Genomic DNA, 10,800 nt, shown 5'->3' with positions numbered 1-10,800 from the left:
CCCCAAATCCCCCTGCTGGCACGACAAGGGGACCTGGCAACCCTAAATGGGAACCACTTAGGAGTGAAATTTCCACACCACTGAAATGTCGTATTTGTACTTCCCACCTTAAGGCTAATAATAGAGGAAAAGCAGGAGTGTGAACATAAGACATGTCTTGCTTGTGGTCAGGGGACATTTCCTGCGGGAGCGCACCCGGCAGTAAGGAGCCCAGGGGGTGGGCACATGCAGCATGCCCCGCCCCCTGCTCCCAGCAGCCCTCAGTCAGGCCACAAGGAGCAAGAAGCAACCAGGTAAGTTGCAGAGCCCCCCCCCCTTCTAGCGAGGTAAGTGGCAGAGGCCCCCTGGTCCAAAACAGTCCATTGGCACCTTTAAGACCAAGTTTTATTCAGGTACGAGCTCTCCCTCCTCTGCGAGGAGAGATCTGCACGCCCCCCCCTCCAATAGCTAGCAATCCAAAACAGTCCAGTGGAGCCTGAGCAGTGGGTGTTGCCTTCTGACACACTTCCGGTGATGTCAGGGGGTGTGGCATATGCAAACAAGTTATGCTAATAAATTATGCTAATGAGCTCCTGCACCTCTTTTTCTAAGAAATGACCCCTGCTTGTGGTAAAGAAAACTACTTTGCCGAGCATCCCTTTGGCCTTGAATGGAAGCAAAGAAACAAAAAGAAATCCACTCTGTTCTGGAAAGATTCCAAGCCAGAGGACAGAGCGGCTGTCTCCCAGACCAGGATGTTGACTTTTCCTGACCTAGGGTTGTGAAAGGGAAATTCCCGATGTGGGAGTGGTGCTTCGCTTCGGGAGGGAGCTCAGCAGGGATGAAATGCCATAGTATGCCCTCTGAAGCAGACATCCAGGAGAACAACTGGAGAACAAGAAGTGTAACCAGGAGAAGCCTAGGCCCCACCTGCAGACTGACTTCCTTCTCAACCTGATTCCTCATCTTTAACCGCTAATAAAGACTAAGGGCCAAAGTAAAAATGCTGCCGGGGCCAGATCAGGGACAAGGAGTTCTTGTACCCTCTCCTGATGCCTTTCATGTGAAGAAAGGGGGGGGGGAGGCTGTTTCAGCCCTTGATAAGGCATGTGGGAGGGGGAGGACAGAGCGCCTCATCCCTGACCAGGCCCTCATGGCATTTTTAAATCATGTAGGTCAGGCATTAAATTGGCAGTGGTGGCCCTGAGGACACCGTCATGTGCAGTTTGGCTCTCGGAAGCCATGCCAGGAAAACGGAAGTAGCAAGCATGCTCCACATTCCACCAACTGGCCCCCGATTCCCAGCTTTGGGGCGCTTTGTTAAACACAGCCTTTCAGCAAGCTTGCTGGGATGTAAAAAAAAAAAATTCTGTAGAAAAATTGGACAATGCAGCAGCAGCCTTCCCCGTAACACCCTCTCGCTGGACAGTCCAACTAATATAGGCCGAGTTCAGACTGGCAGTTTGAAGCAGGAGGGAGTCGTGGCAAAAAAGAGCCAGAACGAACTGTTCCGGGTTTTCCCGTTCACTCTGCAGCGACTGATGCGGGAGCATACCGAGCGTTCACACTGTTGGCCCAGAGGCACAGCTGTAAGGCGCAGCTTTCTTTTTGGTAATCTGGAGATATGCGCTTATGTGCATAAGAAAAACCGTGGCTTTTGGCGTTCACACTTTGTTGGTGCGGGATGGATGCGGGATAATCGCGCTTTCCAGGGTTTGCTACCACTTTCACCAGGTATCTTTTAAACTCGGGAGCGAAGCGTTACAAGACGAGTTGAGTACGGGTGGGGAACGCCTGACAGATGTGCCTGTGTGAACGGCCCCTTTAATCCAGTTGTGGAACATTTCTGAAACATGCCTATACCGGGGCAAACTGCCAGTCTGAACTCAGCCATAGTTTCTTCCATGTTTATAATTTTTACTGCAAATGCTGTCACTGGGGAGGGGGGGCACTTTAACCCTTTCCTCCCCTAGTCCCTTCTCTATGGAAAAGGACAACCCTGAGCTGCTTTCACCCATTATGATTTCCTCCCGCAGGAATAAAAGCAAAAAAAAGGGGGGAGGCACAAGAGCAAAGGGTTAATGTTCACCTCCCTCCTCAAGGTCTTCTTTCCACTCCCTCCTCAAGGTCTTCTCCTCCTTGATAAAGCAATCCCAGAGGTTGCATTTGCAAAAGAAGACAGGGGAGAGGTCTTTAAAACAAACACAGGAAGAAGAAAAGAGTCCTGGGTCCCACCCACCCCCACATGCTCCAGTTCCATTTCATCCAGTATCCACCATAAAGATTCCAAACAGCACCAGCACAAAAGTCCAGCATGCAGACTTTGCTCTCACTTCCATACCCTTCTGATAAAGTACACAAGATAATGGCTTCATGTCACAGGGCAGCCTGCCAGCTTTTTCATATTTCCTGCCCTAAAAACAAAGCCTTTCGCAGCCATTCCTGTTTGTGCCGGCTTGCGGCTCGCTCAATCATTTTCACTTTCAACACAGAGAAAGAGGTAATGGCACACCCAAGTCCAGTTCCAGGAATTGTCTCTCATACCTACAGAGGGCTATGCCATCGGTAGGAACAGAATCAGAACGCAAAAGTTGGCTTCTGGTAATTCTTGCAATATTTATTCACTTGGGGGACCCAAGGTGGCTTACATCATTCTCTCCTCCACTTTATCCTCACAACAACCCTGTGAAGTAGGTTAGCCTGAGAGAGTGTGACTGGCCCAAAGTCACACCAGCAAGCTTCCATGGCACAAGTGGGGGATTCAAACTCAGGTCACGCAGATACTAGTCCGATGCTCTTAACCACTACATCATGCTGGCTCTCAATTCACTCTATTCTCCCTACACTGCAGAAGAAGAGCTGAACGGCTTGCCCGAGGCCATCTACTCACTTCACAGTTCAGAAATAGAATCTAAACCTGCAACTTCTTGGTTCAAAGATCCTCCGGGTTCCTCTTAAAGACGCAGGAGTAATGGGGGGGGGGAGCAGATGATCTATTGTGAGGTAGGTCACCATAGTAGCTGTCATAGATCTTCTAGACATAGATCTTCTACACAGCCCAGGGGATAAAGCCAGAACTAACATGGCTGTATACAGCTGCAGTGATGTACTAAGAGGTCAAATCAAGCAGGAGTCCAGCGCGGAAATAGATTTAAGTACCAGCCAAATCCCGTGGCCCGGATGACCCAGGCTAGCCCACTCTCATCAGGTCTCAGAAGCTAAGCAGGGTCGGGCCCTGGCTAGTATTTGGATGGGAGACCTCCAAGGAATACCAGGGTCGTGACACGGAGGCAGGCAATGGCAAGCCACCTTTGAACGTCTCTTGCCTCGAAAACCCCACAGGGTTGCCATAAATCAGCTGTGACTTGACAGCACCACTCTCTACCACCACTAAATTTTACTAATACACTTTTTTGTTAATAGTATGGGGTTTTAAAAGTGTGACATGGTTATACTTTGTCTTTCTCCCCAGTGGGAACCCAAAATGGCCTACGCCATCCTCCTGTCCTCTGAGAGAGCCAGTTTGGTCTAGTAGTTAGGAGCATGGACTCTCATCTGGAAGAAGCGGGTTTGATTTCCCACTCCTTCACATGCAGCTGCTGGTGTGACCTTGGGTCAGTCACAAGTTCATTCAGAGCTGTTCTCTCACGAGCGGTTCTCCGAAGAGCCCCACCTCAGCCCCACCTACCTCACAGGGTGTCTGCTGTGGGGAGAGAAAAGGAAAGGAGATCATAAGCCACTCTGAGACTCCTTCAGGTAGCGAAGGATGGGGTATAAATCCAATCTCTTCTTCTGTTTTATCCTCACATCTCTGTGAGGTAGGTTAGGCTGAGACTGACTGACCCAAGGTCACAGATACTACAACCTTGACACACACCAGTAATCCCACCAGTTAAGCTCTTTGCACAACCACAGAAAAGGGGCTTTTCCTGGTGTCTGCCTGCCTGCCTTGAGTCTTGGGGATAAAATCCAGAAGGCCTTGGAACAGAGGGGAAAAAAGAACTAAGGAGTTTTAGGTTGCTCCTTACCCACTGACTGACTAGCAAACTGACTGAGCTCATTCAGCACAGTGACAGTAACACATTCTCAGCTCAGCCATCAACCCAGAATCTCTTAGGTTTCTCGGCTTGGCAACCTCTTTGGCTGCACAGGAACCTTTGGGAAACCAAAACCAAACAGCATCTTTTCCCCAAAGCGAAGAGTCAGCCCCAACCCCCATTCCCTTTTGGAATGGCACCCACTACTCAAGATTCCACATTTTCCACTCAGCAACGTTGGGGACCTTGAAGAGCCCAGTTCTCTCACCCTTAAACGAAACAGTCAGCATGTATTCATTTAGAACACTTATAATGCCGCTTCACCAGAGACTAGCTTGAAGCAGCTCACCAAGTAAAAAAAACAAAACAGCAATGAAGTCACCAACACAACAGTGGAAGAACAGTCGGCAATAAATTAAGCCATACAAGTAGCATGAAAACAACAACATAAAAAAAAATGATATCCATAAGACAGCCTTCAGGCTAGGAGTGGGGGACAAAAACTGCTAAAAATGAGGGAACCCCACAGTTAGAAGTCCAGGTACAAAAAAACATTTTGGCCTGAAAGAGACAGTAAAATACAGGCCAGGTGAGGCTCAAATGGGAAGGCATTACAAAGGAGAGGTGCCACTTGCCCTCGTACCCCAGGCCAGAGGGCAGCCCTGTCTCTGGTTGACTTGCCATCCACCTCCCATGTTCCAGTTCCATTTTCCCCAGTATCCACCATAAAGATTTCAAGAAGCACCAGTACATAGTCCAGCATACAGCCTTCAGTTTCATTTCCATGATCCTTCAAGTACCCGAAGCCATTTATGGCCTTAAAATGTAAGCACCAATGCATATTTTCTTGGGTCCCCCAGAGTCTCCCCTCCCTTCTAGTAGCTGATCGCCTAGCCAAGGTATTCTTAGTCAGCAATCGCTTCCTGATGCTAAAGAGCGGGAGGGGGAGAAGCAAGAGTTCAGAGGAGGTGACCCAACTTGCTTCCTGCCCCGGGGCCACCGGACGGCCTCCCATGCCTGGCCTGTGTGGGCTTCCAAAATAAAATGGGTCGGATTGTTTTGATCAGCCGGAGGTCACTGGCAGCAGGATCCAAGGATGAAGAGAAATGAAAGGAGAAAAAATAAACAGAGGAACAAAGAGGGCTAAGGGTTAGGAGGGGGAGATAGTCTCCCACTAGAAAAATATCCAGTGCAGAAACCTAAGGTACAAAATATACTTGCCCAACAGTGGCATTTTCTAGGAATCTGCAGAGATGCTCCTGACTCAGCAATGGCCATAAACCCTAACCTTTACATAGCTGTCAAGAACATTCCAAAACACTTCTCAACAGTTCTTCCAACACTGGAAAGGAGGGCCAATCTCTGTATTGCCCCATGTTGCAGATGGAGACTTAAAGCTGAGAAAGAACAGCTTGTTTGAGGGCTTCTAGCAGCAGCAAGATTCAAAAGAGGGTGATCCCAATGTACAGCTTCATTGCTTAACTCAGATCCTACTGTGGCCTACAAGCACCATACGCAAAGCTAACACAGGCGTCTGCTTTCCCTTGCAAAATACCACTAATCTGTTTAGGCCAAAACATTTTACTCAGACCGGCAATGGCTCTCTAATATCTCTGGCAGAGATCCAACCCAGGTCCTTATATATGCAAAATACACATGCCGCAACACCTGCAGGCCTCTCTACAACAGTCCTGCAAGGTGGGACAACAGGATTACCACATCACATCAGGGGAAGGACTGTGGTTTAGGGGCAGGGCATCTTGCAGACAGAACGTCCCAGGTTCAATCCCTGGCATCTCCAGTCAAAAAGATCAGATTGCAATTGGTGTGAAAGGCACCTGCCTGAGACCCTGGAGAGCTGCTGCCAGTCTCAGTAGACAGTACTGAACTCAGTGAACCAAGGGTCTTAGTATAGGGCAGCTTAAGGTAGGATGAGAGAATGCAGTTTGCCTAAAATCACTAAGGGGGATCTATGGCTCAGTGGAAGAGCCTTTGCTTTGCATACAGAAGATCCCAGGTTCAAATCCCGGCATCTCCAGTTAAAAAGGACCAGGCAGTGAAAGACCTCTGCCTGAGACCCTGGAGAGCCACTGCCAGTCTGAGTAGACAATGCTGACCTTGATGGATGAAGTACAAAATAGCTGTATGTGTTCATAGGTTTGTAACTAAAGTGACATTTGATTCAGAGAACTCTGTAGCCGACAAGCCCTGATACTGTGCCAGGTCTTTCTGTTTCACTTTCCCAATGTCTTTTAGGCCCCCTTTCAAATTATTAGCTTTGGCCCAACAAATGCACAGCTGTTTATCTTTCATTCCTTGCACTGTCCAGACCGCTTCTGCTAGGGCAAGACTGCATCTTCCCAGCACTAAATGGCTGCTATTTTTCAGGACCGAGAAAACCAGCTTCTTCCTCTCTGAAGGCACATCTGTTGCAAATTCGCTACTGCAGAGCACAACAGGTGGACAGAAAAGGTCTGAGGGATATTAACCGTGTTGCATAGCAGAGCCTGCAGCGTCAAAAATACATCTGAACCATGTTCTGACTCCTAAGACGTAACAGATCTATAATTAATGTTTTAGGGGGAGAGCACTGTCTTGTTGGAAGTTGGATCTATTTCAGTGCTGGAAAGAAGGAAACCATTCCCCCCACCCTCCCCACATGGATAAGTATCATTTTGAGGAGAGCTAATTTTTTACTACATTATCTTTAAACTGTGCATATTCTCTCTCTGATGCTCATATGCACATCTATTTGGTTGTGGATTCTCCCCCTCCCCAAAAAACTTTCTAGAGTGTCACAGCCCACTACAAGGTAGAAGAAGAAGAGACTGGATTTACATCCTGCCCTTCATTACCTGAAGAAGTCTCAGAGTTGCTTACAATCCCTTTCCCTTCCCCTCCCCACAGCAGACACCTGAGGAAGGTGGGGCTGAGAGAACTCTCTCAAGAACTGCCCTTGAGAGAACAGCTCTGACAGAACTTGTGACTGGCAGCAGGTGCATATGGAGGAATGGGGAATCAAACCCGGTTCTCCAAGATTAGAGTCTGCACTCCTAACCACTACACCAAACTGGTGTTTCTTTTTAACTGACTGTGATATAAAATTGTATGAAACGTTTCCGACACAGCCAACATTAACATTGGAGTGCTGTGAACTAGAGAGACTCATGTTCAAAACACTGCATGGTCAAAAGGCTGATCTCTGGTCAGTTCTTACCCATCTGCCAACCTTCCAGAGTCCTTGGGAAGATAAAGTGAAACTGGTCTCAGTCCTTTGAAGGGCAGCTAAGGCACAGAAGGGACGACCTACATCCATCAAAGCCAACGTTCCACCCCACAACATTCTTTATATGCCAATATGACCAAGAAATACAATCCAGGAATGCAAGCAGGACACTGGAATCTCAGGGGAGGGGGTCACTCACCAGAGAGTAAGTTTTTCTCCTATCTCCTAGAAGACACATGAACACACAGATTTGACACATACCAGGTCAGACCACTGCTCCGTCCAGGTATTTTCTACTCTGGCAGCAGCTATTCAGAGTCTCAGGCAGAGATCTACATCTCCTGCTTCCTACTTCGAGAAGAAAGGCGTGACCTTCTGTATGCTCTACCGCCGAGCCACTTAATTTTTTTGCTGTCAAGTCACCAACGACTTGTGGCAACCCTGTAGTGTTTTCAAGGCCGGAGACCAATAAGAGTCATTTGTCATTGCCTGACTCTGCAGGACATCCAGTGACTTACTTCCTTGGAGATCTCCCATCCAAGTAGTAACCAGGGCCAACCCCGCTTAGCTTCCAATATCTGACAAGATCAGGCTAGCCTGGACTATCAAGGTGAAAACACTGAGCCACTACCCCTCCCTTATGCTTTAAAAAAAGTTCTCCCATGTGAAATTAGAAGAGCCAGTGTGGAATAAGTTCTAAAACTAGATAGAACCAAGGTCACATCCCTACTCAGCTGTGAGACTCACTGGGTGGTTTTAGGTCAGCTATACTCTCTCTCAGCCTGACCTACCTTACAGGGTCCTTATGTGGACAAAACAGAGGAGGGGAAAACCATACACACCTTCCCAAACTGCTTGGGGGAAAGGTGGAATAACATCATAATAGAAAATAGATTCAGTTGGATAGCTGTGTTGGCCTGAAGCAACAGAACAAAGCTGGAGTCCAATGGCACCTTTAAGACCAACACAGTTTAATTCTGGGCTTAAGCTTGGGTGTGCATGCACGCTCCTTCAGACAATTGAAAGTTTTAGTCCAGGGATAGAGCACATGGAAATCAAACAACAGCCATTGGGTAGCCTAGCGATCGGAGTTCTTAAAAGGGTTCAAGGGGTCCTCTGTGTGCAGGTTTCTTTGCTGTTTACAAATACAGGAGTTCTTTCTCTGCACACATCCCTGGTAGCAGGCAGAGTGTCAGACTAGGATCTGAAAGACCTAGGTTCAAATCCCCACTTTGCCGGTTGAATGATTTTGGGCCATCTCACTCTCTCTCTCTCTCAGTCTAACTTACTTCACAGGGTTGTTGTGAGAACAAAATGGAGAAGGGAAGAACCATGTACGCCACGCGGAGTTCTCCGGGAAAAGGGTGGGAATAAAAATCCACTTAACAAACAGCATTTCTACAGTAACAATCAGAATGATTTGTACTTTCCAAAACCTGTCCCTGAATACACGTCACGTTTTAAATCATCCGCTTCCCCTTGTACTAAAACATACCAATACAAGAAGCATCAGTTTATTCCTCCCACCCCACCCCCCGGACACAAACTTCACTTATTTGCTGTGCGCGATCTTGTCTGGTTGGCAAAAGAATCACTAAGGACGGCGCTAACTTGTTGCTAAAATCTAACTTCCTTTACTGACTCACCCTGCAGCAGAGTCCGGGGAAGCCGATGAGACCGTTTCCCGCACAGATGCAGCCGCCCGGAGCGACAAACACCAGCCGAAGCTCCTCCAAACAGAAAAGGAACGTGATACTTCTGATCCCCAGACCAGCCTCAAGCTGGAAAGTTACAGCTGAAGGCGCCTCCCTTTGCAAGGCATGCTGGGAGGTGTAGTTTTAGGAGAGGGTGACGCTTTCACGCTTCCTTCCAAAAAGCCCTTGGCAAGGGTTAGGCGGCCGACGACCCATGAAGTTGACTTGTACTGAATCAGGAAAATAAAGAGCCGACCAGTCACAGGAGATTAAAAAATAGGGCCAAGGTCGATGATGCAAAATCAGGTAAAAGATATTTTATTACTCAATTAAATTTTGGCGGGGGAATCTGTAATATGTAACAACAATACAGAGTTTACATAATTTTAACTACACTTATGTAAACTCAGTGTTGTTATTATATATTACAGAGATTCCCCTTTTGAAGCCTGTTGGCAAAACACATAGGGAATACTTGTATTTAATTGAATTTAATTGAGTAATAAAATATTTATTTATTACATTTATATCCTGCCCTTCCCAAATGGGCTCAGGGCAGGTAGTGCATAGCAATCAACACCAGATTAATACAATTAAATCTAAAAACAGCTAAAACCAATTGAAAGATGGCAAATAATGTAATTCAAACCCCCCATAAGCCAGACTGATGGTACTGGAGTCATACTCAGATCATCAGAAAAAAATAATTCTTTTTGTAGAAAAAGCCCAGCAGGAACTCATTAGCATAATAGGCCACACCAAACAGCAGGAACTCATTAGCATATTGGGCCACACCCCTGACAGCACAGCTCATTAGTACATTAGGCCACACCCACATGTTACTAGAAGTGTGGTTATCCAGCCACACCCATCTTTTGCTTGTTATTCTGTTTACCTTGTTTGTTGTCAAAACCCAGGGCCTTTTTTTTGTAACAGGAACTCCTTTGCATGTTAGGCCACACACCCCTAATGTAGCCAATCCTAATGAGTTTCTGCTGTTGGGTGTGGCCTATTATGCTAATGAGTTCCTGCTGGGTGTGGCCAACTTGGGAGCCAGCCGGAACTCCGTTCCTGTGTGTTCCTGCCCAAAAATAGCCCTGATTCTACCTGTTTTTGTACCATCAGCCATGACCCTATTTTTTAAATCTCCTTATACAGAATCAGACCCTTGGTCCATCAAGGACAGTATTGTCTAGACAGGCAGTGGCTCTCCGGGATCATAGTTAAAGGGCTTTCCCACCACCTAGTAGCTGATTCTTTTAACTGGAGATACCCAGTTAAATCCCAGCATTGAACCTGGGATTTTCTGCAAGCCAAGCAAATGCTCTACCACTAAGCCACAGTCTCTACACCTGTGAGTCCTGGAGCAAAGTCCAGCAGTTTTGCTTCTAGGCAACTGGCCTCTCTCGAGTTGTGCCAAATGGTCAATTGAAAAAGGAGGGACAGGATAGAAGTGAAGAGTTTAGTCGCTTTCCCTTCCTGACTAAAAAATGAAAAGCCCATATCTGGAAAGTGTCGCTTGTGAATGCGGACACTGCAAGGCAGCAAGTAGCAGACAGGCATCTAAAAATCAAATGTATGTTCCATTACATGTAGGTTATTTTCCCAAGTGATCCCCCCCTGCACTGACTGTATATTCTCCCAAATACTCCTGAACTTCAGTCACCTTCAAAGCCCTCTATTCCTCTACTGTTGAGTGGTAATCTTTTTGGTGGTGGCACCATGATCCTGGGAACTCTTGTCCCCAGGCACGGTGATTCTCTCCTTGCCTTTAGACGTTCAGTAAAAATGATTTGATTTCTGTTGTTGGTCTTAAAGGTGCCACTGGACTAAAACTTTGTTCTATTGCTTCACGCCAACACGG

At 47.2% G+C, this 10,800-nt stretch overlaps 1 protein-coding gene across 1 annotated transcript in view; it reads right to left on the bottom strand.

The window, feature by feature from the left end:
• CALCOCO2 (calcium binding and coiled-coil domain 2) overlaps nucleotides 1–8,997 on the bottom strand; it is a 51,543-nt gene extending 42,546 nt beyond the window's left edge. The window contains exon 1 of the mRNA XM_015409215.1: nucleotides 8,889–8,997. The gene's annotated coding sequence lies outside the window, so the exon portion shown is untranslated. The remainder of the gene's footprint in view (nucleotides 1–8,888) is intronic.
• Between the last annotated feature and the right edge of the window lie 1,803 nt (nucleotides 8,998–10,800).

The sequence above is a fragment of the Gekko japonicus genome, unplaced genomic scaffold (genome assembly GCF_001447785.1).
Source record: "Gekko japonicus isolate JY-2015 unplaced genomic scaffold, Gekko_japonicus_V1.1 scaffold240, whole genome shotgun sequence".
In the NCBI taxonomy this organism is placed as follows: Eukaryota; Metazoa; Chordata; class Lepidosauria; order Squamata; family Gekkonidae; genus Gekko; species Gekko japonicus.
This window is presented reverse-complemented; position numbering and strand designations above follow the sequence as displayed.